The 6372-nt window shown below is 35.6% G+C and overlaps 1 pseudogene; it reads right to left on the bottom strand.

Annotated features, from left to right (window-relative positions):
• Positions 1-857: 857 nt before the first annotated feature.
• LOC126513771 (protein sprouty homolog 2-like) lies at positions 858-3034 on the bottom strand (annotated as a pseudogene).
• Between the last annotated feature and the right edge of the window lie 3338 nt (positions 3035-6372).

Below are 6372 nucleotides of genomic sequence, written 5' to 3'. Positions count from 1 at the left end.
AGTCTTTAAATGAATACAGTTTGTGTGTTGTTATTTCGGGCGTAAGCTAGCCAGGCGGCCGGGGTGCTGGGGATGCAGTCCTGCCTCTCCTATTATCACTACAATCATATTAAATACTGATCTGGCCTGACAACAACTTATGACAGTTTTGAGTAAAAGAAGGATTTGGAAACTCAGGATATTTAGACTTTTATACAGCTAATTCCCTCCTGAGAGAAGAAGAATCAGTTTTTACCAAGGACAAGCTACACATAGGTTGTCCAAACCTTGGTTTTAGACACAGTATATTGGAGCAATGCATCCAGTCAAATACACACACACGCACACACACACACACACACACACACACACACACACACATTCACTGATGTCCAAAAAGCCATAAATTTGGGAGAGAGAGGGACTAGGGGAGAGTTGTAGTGGAGAAGAGAGAATGGCATATGGTCAGCCAGCTGTGGTGCTGCAAGCCTTTCATCCCAACAGTTGGGAGGCAGAGGCAAAAGGATCTCTGCGAGTTCAAAGCCAACATGATTTACAGAGCAATTTCTAGGAAGCAAGGGCTACACAGAGACACCCTGTCTCAAAAATTAAACAAACAAACAAACAAAAAACAGATGGTCCATGGACACACACACAAATTAAAGTGTCTCAATATAAACAACGAATGCATAACCCTCTGTTAACAGAGTCAAGATAACAACTCTTTAGTTGGCTGTAGCTGTGTGCTTTAAAGAAAACAAACACACAAACAAAAAACAGGGTGGAGAAACAATTCTAATTACTGCAACTTTCCTGATAAAAAATACTAATTTAGGTTATTCAAAGTTCTAGGATATGGAAGGTGGGGCCCTGGGAACTTAGCAGCAAACTGTGTTTGAGTTTTCACAAAAGCATTCAGACCTGTTCACTCAATCATACCACCTTAGACACAATTTAAGGCAACCCTTGGCTGGACGGTAATACCATAAACAAGACAAAAAGAGAGACACAGCACTCATAGCTGATGATTGTGTACCACAACGTGACTGACTTTAAGAACAAGAGTTGTTAGTACAATTGTCTTCATCATCATTGGAGCAGTGATAGAAGAGACCTTCTACATGACACACCCAAGTTGCACAGTGCTCACATTTTGGATTGAGCAGTGCTTGTCACACATTTAGTCCCTTGGCCAGGGGTCCTTAGTTAGGTGCATTCCTTATATGTACACTTGCCATAGTCCTCACACCTGTAGGCCTGCTGATCCAAATCTCTCTTGGTCATTGGCTTAATCTCACCAGGTTTATGCTCAGATTGAGGCTGTACCCATATTATTCTACCAGTATCAGGGATGAAGCAGAAAGGATGACCCTAATAGTGTCTGTCCAGAGGAGTTGCTGCTGTTCCTTGTCCTTGTGCTGTTCCCAGGCCCTGAGCAGACAGAGCACATGAACTTGGACAGAGGTCCATCTTTTGTTCAATATTTTTAGTTACAAATTGTGTTTCAAACATCCCAAACCAACAAAAAACAAAAGCCTTCAGTTATAGGTAGTATATTATTTATCCCTTTCTACTTTTCAAAAACACTCAGAAATGTTCATATATTTAAAAGACTCAATGCTATCAATTACAACACATCTTTAAGAACCCATTATATCTTTATTGATGTTTCTGTATATCTGTATAGTAGTGTGTGTGCCTATAATTGTTCACATACAAGTATGTATATGCAAGTGAGTGGACTTTCATATGTCCATTCATGGATATAAAGGCCAACGGACAACTACTGTTGGCATAAAAAAAAAAAAAAAAAAAAAAAAAAACCTTCTATTGCCTTTGACATTACGTCTCACATTAGTCTGGAATTACCAATTAAGTCATAGTGATTGGCCAGCCTTCACCAGGATCCTTTTATTTCCATCTCTGAGCCCTGGAATTACAAACACAACACTCAGCTCCACATTTTTACAGGGCTTATGGAGATCAAATTCAGGTACTTATGTTGGTAAGGCAGTACTTACTTATTGGGCCATATCCCCATTTATTTAAGTATATCTTAATGTTTTGATTTTCTGAAGACATTTTGGCTACATTTGCAAGCTTGATTGTTCTTCCTACTATAAATTTCATATATAAATATCTGTTTATGCTAGTTTGGAATTCATACATAAATAAAATAGATAAAAATAAGATAAAAATAATAAATATAATATAATTTAAATAAATATATTCACATATACTCTATGAACAAGTGTATTATTATTGGTCAACAAATTTTAGTTACATGCAATTTTAGAAATTTTTTGTTAGAGAAACATACATTAGTGGTATAGAGAACCACTATCCCAGGTATTTATTTATCAGGATTTATTACAAGCCTTCTGTTAAACAATTGTCTAATTTTGTACGTGTCTACCAAGCATTGTAACATAGAATTTTCTAAGCAGAAAGTGATTATATTGCTTTGAATGAGAATTGACCCCATAGGTTAATATATCTAATTGTTTAGTCATGAGGAAGTAAAATGTTTTGCAAAGGATTGGGGGTATTCCCTTGATGGAAGAGGTGTGTCTCTGGTGTTTAGTTTGTGAGGTTTAAAAAGCCCATACCAGGCCCAGTATTGCTGTCTATGCCTGCTGGATTTAAAACTCTGAGCTACTACTCTTGCACCTGTCTGTCTGCTTCCTGTCATGATGACCATGACTAATCTGAAATTGTAAGCAAGTTAAAGGCGTCCATGTGTAAGTGGCCTTCATCATGGTTTCTTTTTACAACAACAGATCAGTGATATTACGGTGATTATCAATGGTGAGGCAAAAAAAAAATAGCTTTAATAATTTTATTTTAACTTTTCTCTCTTGAAATAACTTTCTGGTAATGAATTATTTTTATATAAATATGCTTTAATTTTGTTTTCACATTTACATATATTAAGATATATTTATGGAGGATTGAATACAGTGTTGGAGGGTCAGTTCTCTCCTATTACATGGGTACTGCGGTTTGAACTCAGGTTTTTAGGGTTGTCATCATGTGCCTTTGTCATCTGAGCCATTTTGCTAGCACAATAATTATTTTTCATAATTTCTTGTTTTCTTATTTAACACATTTTAATGACTATAAACATGTATCTCAATGTCTTTGTTACATGGCACTTATAGTTACATGAACATGCTCTGGTTTCCAAGTCCCACTGTGAACTTTTCAGTATAGACACAGATATGATAATTAGTGTTTCTATGTTTCTTCAAACATCTTGGTTATACTGGGCTAACCCATTATCTTTGTTGACCATAATTAGATTCTACTTATGCAATCTAGACATCATTACCACAAAGAATAAGCAAACCTAACTTAAAACTCTTTGGGAATCATATCTTCATTGCATAGTGATGATATTATTTACAACGAGGTCTGGAAAAATAGCATCTTAATGATTCTTAACTAAATATTTCTAATTTGAGATATTAAGTCACTCATAATTTGGCATTTTCTGTAGGTACTCAGTTTATTAAACCAGAACGAGACTGACAAACACAGACCTTAGGATTTGTTTGCAGCATAGAATTAAATGTCAGTTCATCTATGTATATGAGTTGACAAGCTTTCTTGTAGGATTGGATCTTATTCTTACCTAAAAACCTCTTTTCTGTAGAATAGCTTTTACAGTCCCATAAAATACTATGTCAAAACTTCTAATGACAGGAAGTAATCAATTGTACTATCTATCTGTGAGGTTATGAGCCATAACAGAGATCATCATAGCAAGACACCTTTTAAGGTACAATAGTGGCACTCATATCTTGGCAGTAACCAGCACCTGTCTAGTTGGTCTTAAAGTCTATCAACAGGCAGAAGCCCTGGTACTAGAAACATAGCAAAATACATGTCTAGTGAGGACATAGGTCTCAGAAGAGAGCCTATTACTGTCAATTTACTAAACCAGCAAAATCTTCTTCATTCGTTCTAAAACTTATTCTTATACCCTCAGATAAGTATAGTTCTCATTCCTTATCAAGGAAAGTTTTCTTTGAAGCAAACAAATACCACTGCATAAACCACAACCACTCATAATGTAAATCATTAGGAGCCCAGACTCAGCTATTACATCTACAAGACAACTCCTGACCTAAGCCTCAGAGTACATTGCAGGAGGGGTAGGGCATTACAGGAGCTAGAGGACCAGGAAGAGTGATATGAAAATATGTCTCCTAAAAATGTCAGGGAAGCTACGTCTATGATACCTCAATAATATGACTGCCTAAACAAGACCTAAAAAATGATAATGCCAAATAGACATGCCAACACACTAATGTGGAAAGGGAAAATCTCATCGTTTTCCACTCTCAGAAAAAGAGTTACAGGCAACTAACGACAACTGAAAGAGGGGAATTTAGTGTCTCCCTTGGATGAGCCACTAATTGGTCATCCAATGCGAAGTGGTAAACTTTATAGTTATGGTCACAGAAGTACTATTAAATGGCTTTAGCAAGTTGTAGTTATACATGGAAATAATGGTAAACAACAACTAAAACAGACATCATTTTGAAAGGCAGAGGTAGGGAGGCATGGGAACCATCTCAGCTTTATCTCTAGTCTTGCAATAGTAGGGGTATTTCTACCTAAACTGTATTTTGCAGTTAGTGGTAACATGTGAATTGAGAGAGTAGGTCCTATGTACTCTGTAGAAGTGTCTCACCCCTCCCCACTTGAGTTACCATTGCATCGTCCCGAACAGTAAGAGAAGAAACTGTACTTGATGACAATGGTTCTAAACCGCGGGGCCGACGCAGGTCCCCTTAGATGGCATAAAATTCTTGTACTTCTAGAAGTTGATGAAAAGTCAAAGGACTAGAAACAGGAATGGAGAGATTCATATAAGCAAGAGAGGTTAAGACTCACCAGGATTTAGGCATGTGGTTATCCTTGATTTTATTGACAGACTTTATAGGCTTAAGGCATAGCAAGATATATGTTTTATACAAAGAGTTAATTACATGCCTTCAGAACATCTGGGAAAAAGGAAATGAGGTGTGTAGCAGAGAAATCTCACAGTGTAATCAGGAGTTTTAAAAATTTTTCAGAAGCTACCATCTTAGTATCTAACTAACAAATCATAAGATAGCCAGAAGACTGGACCACTTTCCCTTTATTTACTCAATATGGATAGCAATTGTTGGGATCACAAATGACCTCTGATTCTCCATTAGTAAAATCTTGTAAAGTGTCACTCTTTAGAAGAATATGAACAAAATGAAATAAGTAATCAGAAAAAAAAAACGTGATTTCTAGGGGTTGGTTTCCAGATGCAGGATGCAAAGTCATTATCTACAGGACTGAGCTCCAAGCACCAGATCTCCTTCTCTTTCCTGAGATGAAAGTGCGAAGCTTTGTGCTCTCTCCTTGTCCCTTAGGCCAGCCTTGAGCATCTGTACTAAGTAAAAACATCTTTATTCACATGAGATTTTAAAACCTCTACCCTAGTACAATCACATACTTATAGTTTCAAATGGATAAATGAACATAAAATAAAATCTGCAAGCAAAAGTACTAACTGCTCATGCTCATACACATATGCTTCGCTATTTATTAATAACTGTCAAATTTATCAAAATAATAACTTTAGTTGAGCACACTTTCAGTTATGTGCAAGAAAAAGTTTTTGACAGATTTCATCATGACAATTTTATAAAGTGATTATTCTAGTCTAAAAATAGTGATTTTTAAAAGGTAAATGAGCAATTAAGAATACTCCTGGATATATTTTAAAGATTTTAAGTCAACATTTTTAACAAACATTTTTAATTTCAAAAATCTGATCACAATGTCATTATGTATTGTAGCCACTATAAATTTGATTTGCTATATATTTTCTTTTATAATATAAATTTTAGAGAGGATATAATGTGTAAGGCCTGGAGTCAGGATTCATTATTTAAAAATCTGTTTCTGTTCAGAAATATGTACACCTTTAATAATTTTAGTTAATTCAGGAATAGCAGGCAACAATCAGTTAAATCTTTCATATTCAAGTTACTTCAGATCAAGCTAGATTTGGCCTGAAAGAACTATGTCTCCAAGGAAACTTAACCTTATTCTCATTCTAAGTCTAAAAATAATTTCAGAGAGTTGCTTTTCTTACTCTCAGAGGTTTCTCATGACTTTATAGCCACTGGAGAAAAATTTAACAAAACATTTTCCATTTATTTTTCTTTAATTTCTAATTCAAGATGAAATTTTTCTGGAGGTATTTTTTTGTTTTCTGTTTTCATTTTCCTTTTTTTCCAATGAGTTGGGACTCTCTACATAACACCTCATTATTGACTACTTATTAAAGCTGCATGCCTCAGCTTTAATCGGCAGCTTCTTCCTGGGTCAATTTCATATTCCAGG

This window comes from Alexandromys fortis, unplaced genomic scaffold, assembly GCF_014885135.2.
Source record: "Alexandromys fortis isolate MF-2015 unplaced genomic scaffold, M_Fortis_MF-2015_v1.1 scaffold_117, whole genome shotgun sequence".
NCBI classification, from domain to species: domain Eukaryota; kingdom Metazoa; phylum Chordata; class Mammalia; order Rodentia; family Cricetidae; genus Alexandromys; species Alexandromys fortis.
This window is presented reverse-complemented; position numbering and strand designations above follow the sequence as displayed.